This window comes from Papaver somniferum, chromosome 6 (assembly GCF_003573695.1).
Source record: "Papaver somniferum cultivar HN1 chromosome 6, ASM357369v1, whole genome shotgun sequence".
Lineage (NCBI taxonomy): Eukaryota > Viridiplantae > Streptophyta > Magnoliopsida > Ranunculales > Papaveraceae > Papaver > Papaver somniferum.
The window spans coordinates 30,143,861-30,155,838 of NC_039363.1; the positions used below are offsets into that span (position 1 = coordinate 30,143,861).

General features: G+C 38.3%; 1 long non-coding RNA gene across 1 annotated transcript; it reads right to left on the bottom strand.

Annotated features, from left to right (window-relative positions):
• Positions 1–8,377: 8,377 nt before the first annotated feature.
• On the bottom strand, positions 8,378–11,079 carry LOC113287234. Its single transcript, XR_003329875.1, has 2 exons — positions 10,713–11,079; positions 8,378–9,897 (listed from the first exon to the last, which is right to left on the bottom strand). It is a non-coding gene; the product is annotated as an uncharacterized LOC113287234 (long non-coding RNA).
• Positions 11,080–11,978: the final 899 nt, after the last annotated feature.

The window sequence follows — 11,978 nt, forward strand, 5'->3', positions numbered from 1 at the left end:
TCGTCGCCTACAATCTCAGTATATCACCCGAGTTCAGGCCGGTGAAACAAAGGAGCTGTGAATTCCCAAGAACTACAACTATCACAATAAAAGAAGTGGCGAAACGTTTGTTAAAGGATAAATTCATCAAGCATGTCCAACACCCAACTTGGCTAGCTAATATTGTGCCCGTGACAAAGAAGAATGGAAAAATCAGGTGTTGTGTAGACTATATAGACCTAAATCGGGCATACCCTAAGGACGACTTTACGCTACCCAACATCGACATGACATTTGACGCGACATGGGGTAATAAAAGATTCTCCTTCATGGACTGCTTCAGCGGGTACAACTAGATAAGGATGACCGCGCCAGATGCGATGAAGACTGCTTTCCAGACCTTGTATGGGAACTTCTACTACGTCATAATGCTATTCGGCCTAAAAAATGAAGGCGCCACCTATCAGCGCGCCATGACATCCATATTTCATGACCTGCTGCGTCAGACGGTAAAAGTATACGTGGATAATATCGTAGTGAAATCGCAGGTCACTGAGGACCACATTTCGCACCTAAAAACAGTTTTCGAGAGATGCAGAAAGTTCATGCTCAGGATGAATCCCCTCAAATGCATTTTCAGGATGACATGCGGAAAGCCCTTAGGTTTTGTGGTAACCAGTGAAGGAATTCAAGTGGACCCAGACAAGGTCGAGGCTGTTACAACCATGGCACCTCCAGCAAATACCAAGGAACTGCAAGCATTTATCGAGAGTATATCATACATACGTTGTTTTACACCAGGACTCGCTCAGCTATTATCAGTGTTTCTGCCATTGCTAAGAAAAGATGTTATATTTACATGGGGAGAGGCGCAATGTACGACGTTCTAAAAACTCAAGCAGTGCCTCGTTAGTCCACAGGTTCTTAGGCCACCATCGAAAGGAGTTCCCCAATATTTGTATACGACATCTACCAACCTGGAAATATGGGTCGTATCGGCGCAGGATACGGAAGGTGACAAGTTATCACCTATCTATTATGTCCGTAGGGTCATGCGTGAAGTGGAATTAAGGCACCTACGTGTAGAGCAAGCATTTCTACCCTCATTTATGCTACACAGAAGCTACGCCCATACTTACTAGCGCATGAAACGATCATAGCAGCCGTGGTGAAACCAATAACATATTTAGCCTCCAAGCCTGTCTTGACAGGAAAAACTTCCCGCTGGTTGCTATAGTTATCTGAATTCGAGATCAAATATCAGCGACCGAAGGGAGTACGCGGTCAGGCGATAGTTTATATAATAACGATGTTCCCGACGAAGTATACAAATACAAATCTGGTGAAGTGGCGGCCGCGAAAGCAGATAAACTTTTGACCATGTTCTTCGATGGGTCATCATATGGAACTGGAGGCAGATCCGGGGTGCTATTCGAAACCCCGCAAGGCAATCTGCTGTCATATTCGTTTAAACTAGATTTTCCGTGCAGTAATAACGTTGTTGAATACGAGGCACTGATTTTAGGATTAATAATGGCAAAAGAGATCGACATGGGAAACATGGAGATAAAGAGCGGTTCCAAACTAGTAACGAATCAAGTAAACGACGACTTTCATTTCAAAGAGGCACACTTGGTTCCCTACCGAGCATAAGCGCACAACCTGATTCATCAAACAGGGTCAAACCTGGATCATACGGGCAGAAGAGGAAATCGACACTCGGACTCCCTAGCGACTCTGGCAAGTAAAATGCATTTAAATGGCGAGGATGAGGGCACGGTAACGATAAAAAGAAGAGCACTGCCTAGAACCTGGAAGAAGGATATAGCTTTCGACGAAGCAGATGACTGGAGGAAAGTATACATTAGAGATCTAACAAAGATAGGCGATGACCAAGTTAAGCCCACCAAAGTTCTAAAACAGTTTAATGATAATACAAGGATCCTTGTACTATCGGTCTGCAGGAGAGTTCCTCGCTAGATGTGTAACTAAGAGGGAAGCGGAGAAAATATTCCAGGAACTGCACGCAGAAACTTGCGGGCAGACAGGTGCCGTCCACCAACGACTAGGGGTATATTGGAAAAGTATGTCAGCGCAAGCTACGATCCTTCAAGATAGCTGTGATGACTTTCAGGCTCCACCGCAACCCGCAGAAGTGTGCTCAGCTGAAGGAGTCAATTGGAGACAACCATATGTCGATTATCTCCAACACGGCAAGCTACCTAGCGACAGGAACGCGACATTAAAAATTCAAAAGAAAGCAACATGTTTCTTCATAAATTAAAATGTGCTTTACCGAAGGAGATACAACAACGCGATCTTGCGATGCCTGTCCAACCAAGAAGAAATAGAAGTCATGACCCATTCCCATAGTGTTGAACATCAAGGAATGCGAAAGCTATTCCTACAGCTCTATGAAGGAGGATTCTATTGTCCGACCATGGAAAGTGACACCGCCGAACATGTTAGGAAATTCTTTAGTTTCCAGATGCACGAGACGTTGATCAAAGTGCCCCACACACAGTTGCATAGCATAGTAATGCCGTGGCCATTTCACAGTTGGGAATTAGACCTTATAGGTCTGATAAACCCGAATTCCTAGAACCGCCACAAATACATAATAACCGCTACTGAATATTCGTCCAAGTGGGTCGAAGCGATACTTATAAAAGACTACGCGGAAGAGACCATAGCCGCGTTCATCAAAGATCACATCATTTGCAGATTCGACGCACCCATGATAATCAGGGCGGATAATTCTAAGTCATTCGTGAACAAGGACGTTATATATTTTCTTTGAAAATATAACACGAGGTTGCACACATCGACCCCCTAATATCCCTAATAAAACGGGAAAGCGGAGGCCACCAACAAAACCCTCCTCTGGATCCCGAGCAGAACAGTGCATGATCACCATAGAGGATGACATGAGCAACTACCACTCGCGCTATGGACATACAGAATCTCAAAACGCAGTTCGACAGGAACATCGCCTTATTCCTTGGTCTACGACGAGGATGATGTAATTTCAATGTTGTAGTACTTTAAGACTTGTGAAGATTAAATTTAAATATTTATTTTCTAAAACTAATAAAAAATAGTATATACAAAGTATTGGTAGGCTAAGAAAGAGTACCTACAATGATAACTGCAAGTGCACAGTGTCGATATGCAACATAGGGCAAGTACAGGTCGATCCACATGGACTTGGTGGGTGTAGAGTTGAAGCTAAAAAGAAACTAGAACTGATTCAGATCAAGCAGTAGCACAAAAGGGGGTTGTTTTTGTCGATGCGACTAAATGCTTGTAATGAGAAGTAAACTAAAGAACAAAAATCTAAATGAGATCAAAGTTTGAACACTTGATTAAAGGGGCACTAGGGATATCAATTCAACCACATAACCTACACTAGAGAATTCATCTAATGAAACTCTTCTTGTCCTATAGTAGAAAGCGGTGAAGATTCAAGTCTTCCGCATATCCAAGGTGTCCTAAAAGTGGATAGTTTAATGTCAACTAAGGTATTAACCCCTAGAATCAGATGTCCTGTTACGTCACAAATGATCACAGATTAATTTAATCGATAAAGCATGAGTTGATGCACAACAGATAATTATTCTAACTACCTAGGATGCTTGACATACAAAGTGAGAGTTATCAGTTGTAGCACTAAGATTAAACCTTTCCCTAATCAATTAAGCTCAACAAGAATAATAGCAATAGCATGAATAAACTAGTAGTAGATTAAGGGCTTCATATAAACCCTAGCTTATAAAATTAGAACATTGAGAAAGCTGAAATTAAAACTAAAATTATTACTATAGCTTGTTGCACCGGAGAACCGGGCTTGGTTTCTTCCTTACAATCCTCTCCCAATTTATACAATACTTCTCCTAATTTTCAACCCCATTTTTAATAAAGTACAATAACAAAATTAGGGATTTGATGTTTATAAAACTCACCACTGATGCATAGTCTTCACTGTACACAACCACCCTATCGTCTAATGATGTTGATGCTGCAAAGAACTTGAAATTCAGACCTTCAATTGTCATTCTAGCATCTCTTGGAGACAAATTATCCAGCCTAGTTTTCTTCAAATAATATCTATCTAGGGTTATCTTAAAATGGGTACAAAGAAGACATCTTGGGAAAGATGGTGACGGAGGTACTTGACAACTCGAAAGACAAGGAGACAGAGAGGTCGGCGGTGATGGTCTGGTGGTACACAGAAGATAAGAGGAATCGGTGTAGTTTTCTGGTGGAGTAAGAAAGAAGATGATTTCTTTATGGTTCCGATATGGGAAATGGAAATGGGAAGAGTGATAAAGGGCGTGTTTGGGTGTTGGATGATTGTACCTGGCTTAGGTGTATGAAGTTTTAATTTGTTCTCTCATTTTCCAAACATGGTTAGCTCATTATGCAGTCCATCTACTTTCTGATATTAGTTGATACGTAGTCACACGTGAATTCCACTTTCTATAATGTTGCCATTCTAACCTATAGCCACCTGATCAATTTATGAACCTCCAAATATTCATCACCCCTGCAAAACAAACACAGAATATCAATAATTACAACAAAACATATTATGGACACCCCGAGACGCAAAATACATAATTTGACTTAAAATACGACATTGAAGCATTTGAGATGTGATAAAAGATAACAAAATGATATAGAAATATTCATTATTAGGCACCGATCACACCCCCAAACCTGAATTTTGCTCGACCTCGAGTAAACTAAAAAAAACGAAGAAAATCCTACCTGTACCACTGTCGCTGGTCACTCGATTGCATTTATCGAATGCAATGAGACTTTTGAACCACTAAGTGTCCCTAGTAGACGAGTCGAAGTCTCGTGAGGGTTTTCTGAGAACATACTCACAAAGTTCCAGGACAAAATATATGCTCAGATTCCATGAAAGTGATACCTGCATTTCAGTTGTAGCTCACAGCAATTGGATATGTCAATCTAGCTTTCAAAGGCACAATTCTAGCACTGAAACAACTAAAGACATGTGATAAGAGTGTAAAGTGTATCACCTTAGACATGCATAGAGAATGGTTTACTGTAGGAAGTTATGACTGCCAATTACTAAGAGATAGTTTTTAGGTTAAGAAATGAATTCAAAGCCAAGCTAGTTGTCCGGCTTTACGAGAATTTTGAATGTTCACCATAAGATTTGGTGATATTTCAGGTTACCCGCGTTGTACATCGATGGATACACCCTCCTTGCTTATTACAATACTATTTACAACATATAACAAAAAAGAACATTGACTGCATATTTACATCAACTACTCTCATTTTGAGGCAAGAAAAAAACATTGACTTTTTTATTGAAATATGGATACTTCTTTTTTCTTTTTGAAATTTTTTTTCTTTTTTTTTTTGCTTGATTTTTTTTTGATTTTTCTTTTCCAACTGATTGTTGGAATAACACAGATAAAACCTAAGATGACACAACAACTTTACAAAAAAAGAAAAATACATGTCACTTTTAGCATGAGGTAGCGCTTTTCGATACACCTGGTCAAATTCAATGGTTGCTTTTCTTAATGCATCCTCCAACTTCTATCCCAGCCAACCAAAGAACAGGCTAGTCAAGTCTCATTCAGTATTTTAGATGATTGGCAGCCTACTTAACCTATGAAATACCGACGCTATACACGCTTGGAAGATCGTGCATGTGCAAATTTTCTATATCACATGTGAATTGTGCTAGAATCAGGGGTGCCTCATCATATATACTAAGAACCCTAAGATATCATACATGCACATGTATCACAAATCAAGATAAATGAGCTCTATTTTTCATTTTTTTCATTTTTTATTGTTTTTATAACAAAAAGAAAGAGTTTTGTTTTAAATTATAGCATGCCATCAGTCAAATTGTATCTACTTTTCACCCCCAAACCTAAATTAAACATTGTCCTCAAAGTTTCTAAAGATGAAAAAAATTATACTACAACATACCAAGAAACCATGCTGAGAAGAGCAAAAGGAAAGAGATTACCGGATGTCAGCGAAAGTAAGATTATAACTCCGTTATTCAATGCTAGAACCCAAGGAAATCAGCTGATAGTCACATTGGATTAGCACACTTATATATAAAAAAAGAAAAAAAGTGAAACCAAATAAGACTCAACTGACTCAAGAAAAAAATTGTAACATTACCTAATGGACTATACAAGGATGGTTCACCATATATATACAACCTAAATAGTTGAGGATTAACCCAGAAAACGACATGCACAAATATCGACAGCCTCAAGCATATACAACATGACAAGGTAAGTAAGACTGCAGATATTAATGAGCTACCCCCAAACCTGAAATTTTCAACAAAAGTGTTTTTTAACACAAAATCTTGCAATTTTGGAGGTGTTGCATGCACAAGATCTAATTCAAAGTGGACTTTTCTAGGGACGGGCACATACATGTCAATGCATTCCAAATATGGCTCTTTAGAGATACTATATTTAGCTGCAAAATGGTCCAAAAGGACTTGAGAAGCACACAGTTCCAGGCCTAGATTAGGAACTCTCAAAATAGTTGGTTTTAAAAACCTTTTGCAAACAAAATCTAGGTTGGATGAAATATCATCAATTAGTCACACGGGCAGGGATCTAGATACATCTAAGTTATATTCATTTTTAGGTTCAAAAGTGTCACTGCACATCCTAGTATCTTCCCAATCAGAAACAAGTAACGAAGTATCATTCTCAAAGTCAGTGAACAAATTAACAAGCCCCAATTCAGAATCATCATCATCAAAAGATTTATTCTCATGCATAGACAGATCAGGAGAAACATCATGTTGTGTCCTAAGCAGGGAATTAAATATATTGAAATTATTTTCATGCATAGAATTATTGATGTCGACAAAAAATTCTGCATTCCCTAAGTCACAAACAAGTTGTGTAGCATGCTCACTTTCAAAGAACAATTTTTCAAGCCCCAATTCAAAATCATGAGTATCCAAGGTACCCAATAAGTATCAGAAGAGTCAGCAGCATATTGCGACCTAGGCAAGGAATCAGACACATCAAATTCATTTTCAGGCATATGATCATTGGTGTCAACAGAAAATTCAGCCTTTCCTATGTCATGCTCATCTTGTATGTCATGCTCTCCTTCATAGAACAATTTCACAAGCCCCAAATCAATACCAAAATCATCTGAATTGCAATGAATATGAATATTAGAAGAAACATTATCAGTGTATGTCTTTCCACTATGGTCTGGCATTTCAGAGTCACATGACTCTGAAATTGCATCTTCAAGAAGAATTAGCTCTTCTAACATCATATCATCATCTGAGTAATATGGATACTCTTCCCTATTAATAACTTTGGTGTATTCAGTCAACTTATTTTCCTCTAGGTGAGGTTCATATTCAGTATCAGTTAAATGGGTAGGACCAGACACACAATTTCCAAAATTTACTTCATTAGGGATGATAAACATTTCATTTTGAAATTTCCCCGTTTGTTCATTTTGTAAATGAATCATATTCATCCTTAATATCATATTAAGTTGTTCAATGGAAGGGGAGTCTTCAATAGTGGGTATCCTCGTTTCGTATGGATATTCATTACATGGTTGTGCATGAGGTTCACTACCGAAGGGAAATTCAGATGTGTTGCTATATGGATGGTCATGTAATGCTTGTAATTAAAATCTAGCATTATTTTCTTCAATGAGTTAGAGATTTTCCACCACAGATTGCATACAAGAGCTCATGGGAGTACAAAATCGTTCAACATCCCCTGGTGGTGGATGGTACATGTGTAGATAACAATTAGGGGTTGTATATTGTAGCTCAGGACCTTTAAAAGGTCTGTAGTATTCCTTCAATCTATTAAAACCATGGTCTATGTGATTCCCATCATGTGAATCATGCTCGAATCCAAGTTCTGTAAGTGATTTCTGTGATGATTTCTCATCCCTAACATCAGTCCAAAATCCGGACATGAATCACTTCTAACAAATAGTCCTAAACACAATATTCATGGTCACTAAAATAGACGAAGCTTGTGATAAACAGATTCGTGAATGTATGCTGACACAGTATTTTTCAGAGTGAAATGACAATTTCAGCGAGCAAGGATGTTATTCACAAGCCACAGAATCATGCACAGATATGCTACTCGAATAGCGCAGCAGCATGCACACAAATACCATATGTTGCAGGTGGATAAATCTACGTGAATTATTAGTTCGCAAGCATTCATTCAGTTATCAGCAGTTCAGAGATTGAGAGATGCATAAACAGGGATATGACAATCTCAGCAGGTAAAAATTGTCACTCAGATGTCACAGGATTATGCTCATATAGATATCCTATTTTGTAGGAGCTGATAATGATCACTAAGCACTAGTTCAGTGAGCAGACATGGTATGTCATTCAAGACAGAGCATCGAAAGTTCAGAGATTCAATGCTAAACAGTGAGGCTTACAATTTCAACAAGTATTCATTTCACTCATACATCACAGAATCATGCTTGTGGATATCAGGGTAGACAAACATCAGTGAGCATTATTCAGCAGTCATGGAAAATATTTAGGGCAGACTTCGAGTTTGAGAATACAATATCGCCAGTATAAAACTGGGTTTAGGCACGATAAACAGGTTCGGTTGCTCCGTTATCTTTCATTGTTTCGCTGAGAGATGTCGCAGGTTCCGCCGGTACAGGACCATGTGTAAGCATATACTCAGGTTTGTTCCGCTCCTTCCTTTCCACCTCCTTGTTGTTCGCAACAGTATTGCAGGTACCTGATCACTTAAAGAGATTTTACAGCATGACAATGATTTTGAGCTACCCCACTGATTTCTGCCCAAGACAGACTAGGTTAATAGTGACATAATAGTTTCAATGGAACATGGGGAAGCTGACAGTAATCTGGTGGTTCAAATAGCAGGATCAGACTCTGCACTATACTTATTTCTCAAGATGCTTGACCCACAGATGCAGTTTTACATGAATGAAGACTCAAAACCTGAATTATGTTACAATATGCTCAATACTCCAGTAATTCAGATGGACGGGAAAGCTGCAGATGTAGAATATTATGAGGTTCAAAATGACTACAACATGATACTTTCTATAGATCAACTAATTCAAACCAGATATGTCTTGCAGGGACGGTAGGATACAATGATGCAGAGTAAACTATGCAAGATTCAGCTAGCGCAATAGGAATTTCAGCTTTCTTATAAGGGATTCATAACTGAGGTGGGTATTACTCATATCTTGCAGGATTGAGTTAAAAGCAAGTAACCGAACTCTCCATATTGTAACTAAACCAAGCACTGAGTAAAGCAACAGGTAATCAACAAAGAATCAACAAACAACACTTATAGACAAATATTGTGACACTAATTAAACTACACCACAACATGCTGCAAATTTGTGAACAAAAGTACTACAGAATATTACAGGGTGCAGCTTATGCAAAAAAAAATGATTGAAATTAAAAACTTATCGTTACAACTACAGAGCTAGGATGCTATTAAACTACAACATGAGATGCAGGATGAACAGATGGTAGGTTTCAAAGTATAATGACAAGATGCCAATGCTGCAGAATGTAATGAAAGAAAATGGAACAAAATGAAAGATATATGATCATGCAGGTGACTGAAATTTAAAACTACAGCTAACAGGATACAGAGAAATTCTTCAATAAGTTACGGCTAATAAGGAAAAACCAAAATGCATTTAATAGATAGATGAGTTGACAAATAAGTTACACTAGAAAATGACCGAAAAAATTACAGGGAAGTATATATAATGCAAAGCTGAAAATCAGTAAAATAAAGAAGAAACCTCAGCTATACCTCTACCGAGTCCCCGGCAGCGGCGCTAAAAACTTGGTAGGCTAAGAAAGAGTACCTACAATGATAACTGCAAGTACACAATATCGGTATGCAACATAGGGAAAGTAAAGGTCGATCCACAGGGACTTGGTGGGTGTCGATTTTAAGCTAAAACAAAACTAGAACTGATTCAGATCAAGCAGTAACACCAAAGGGGGTTGTTTTTGTCGATGCGACTAAATGCTTGTAATGAGAAGTAAACTAAAGAACAAAGATCTAAATGAGATTAAAGTTTGAACACTTGATTAAAGAGGCACTAGGGATATCAATTCAAACACATAACCTACACTAGAGAATTCATCTAATGAAACTCTTCTTGTCCTTATTGTAGAAAGCGGTGAAGATTCAAGTCTGCCGCATATCCAAGGTGTCTTAAAAGTGGATAGTTTAATGTCAACTAAGGTATTAACCCTTAGAATCAGATGTCTTGTTAGGACACAAATGATGATAGATTAAATCAATCGATAAATCATGAGTTGATGCACAACAGATAATTTTTCTAACTACCTAGGATGCTTGACATCCAAAGTGAGAGTTATTAGTTGTAACACTAAGATTAAACCTTTCCCTAATCAATTAATCTCAACAAGAATAATAACAATAGCATGAATAAACTAGTAGTAGATTAAGGGCTTCATATAAACACCATCTTATAAAATTAGAACATTGAGAAAACTAAAATTAAAACTAAAATTATTACTAAAGCTTGTTGCACCGGAGAACCGGGCTTGGTTTCTTCCTTACAATCCTCTCCCAATTTATACAATACTTCTCCCAATTTTCAATCCCATTTCCAATAAAGTACAATAACAAAATTAGGGATTTGATATTTACAAAACTCACCACTGATGCATAGTCTTCACTGTACACAACCACCTTATTGTTTAATGATGTTGATGTTGCAAAGAACTTGAAATTCAGACCTTCAATTGTCATTCTAGAAGCTCTTGGAGACAAATTAGCCAGCCTATTTTTCCTCAAATAATAACTATTTAGGGTTAGTTAAAATGGGTACAGAAAAGATATCTTGGGAAAGATGGTGATGAAGGTACTTGACAACTTGAAAGAGAAGGAGACAGAGAGGTCGGTGGCGATGGTCAGGTGGTACACAGAAGATAAGAGGAATGGGTGCAGTTGTCGGGTGGAGTAAGAAAGAAGATGATTTTTTTCTGGTTCTGATATGGGAAATGGGAATGGGAAGAGTGATAAAGGGCGTGTTTGGGTGTTGGATGATTGTACCTGGCTTAGGTGTATGAAGTTTTAATTTGTTCTTTGATAGACGCATTTATGTGTCTATTTGTTCTCATTTACATGTATTGTTAGTGCTCGTTTTTGTACTTATTTGGTTATTTTGCGCTTTTGTAGGTGTTTTTGGAGAAATAAGCTTTTGCGGCGAAATGGGCTCGAAAAGTGGTATTTACACCCCGAGAGGAACTACCAGAAGCACCCCAGAATTATGTTGGAGACACCCCAGAAATACCCCGGAGGAACCCCGAAAAAGTGCGGAAAACATCCTAGAAGAATTTCTAAAGGCACCCCTAAGTTGGATAAGGGGCACCCCATTTCAGGGCATGTACTAAAGGGACTCTCGAAATGGATAAGGGGAGGTCATCTACATAATTCAAATACAATTTTTGGCGGGAAACTGGCAGCAACGAGGAGCAATTTTTGTGTGAGAATCTTTGGGCAGTTTTAAAGAGATTCAATTGTGGAATTCGATTGGGCTGGACTTACTAGAGCAAAACAGGGTTTGTGTGTGTGTTTGGGTCGAACATATTGGGATAGAATGTCCGGGAGAAGTGAATCAAAGTTCAACAGGGATACGTATTCTTTCTGTTTATTTTCAAAGATTTTGTGAAGAATTTTGGGAGAGTTTTACGCTGGATAAAGATGTACATAGTCTTGTTCAAGTCAGAGAATAGTTTGGATACGAGAGAATAGCCAACAGAACCACGTGAATCAACAGGAAAGTGATTTTTCTCCAAACTGCCCGAGAAAAATAATGAGATTATTCTCGGATTTGATCGAGTTTCTAGGGAGTTGGATAGCTATAAATAGCTGTGTTTTCATCATAGAAGGGTTAGAAACCCTTAGGAGAGAGTTTAGAGT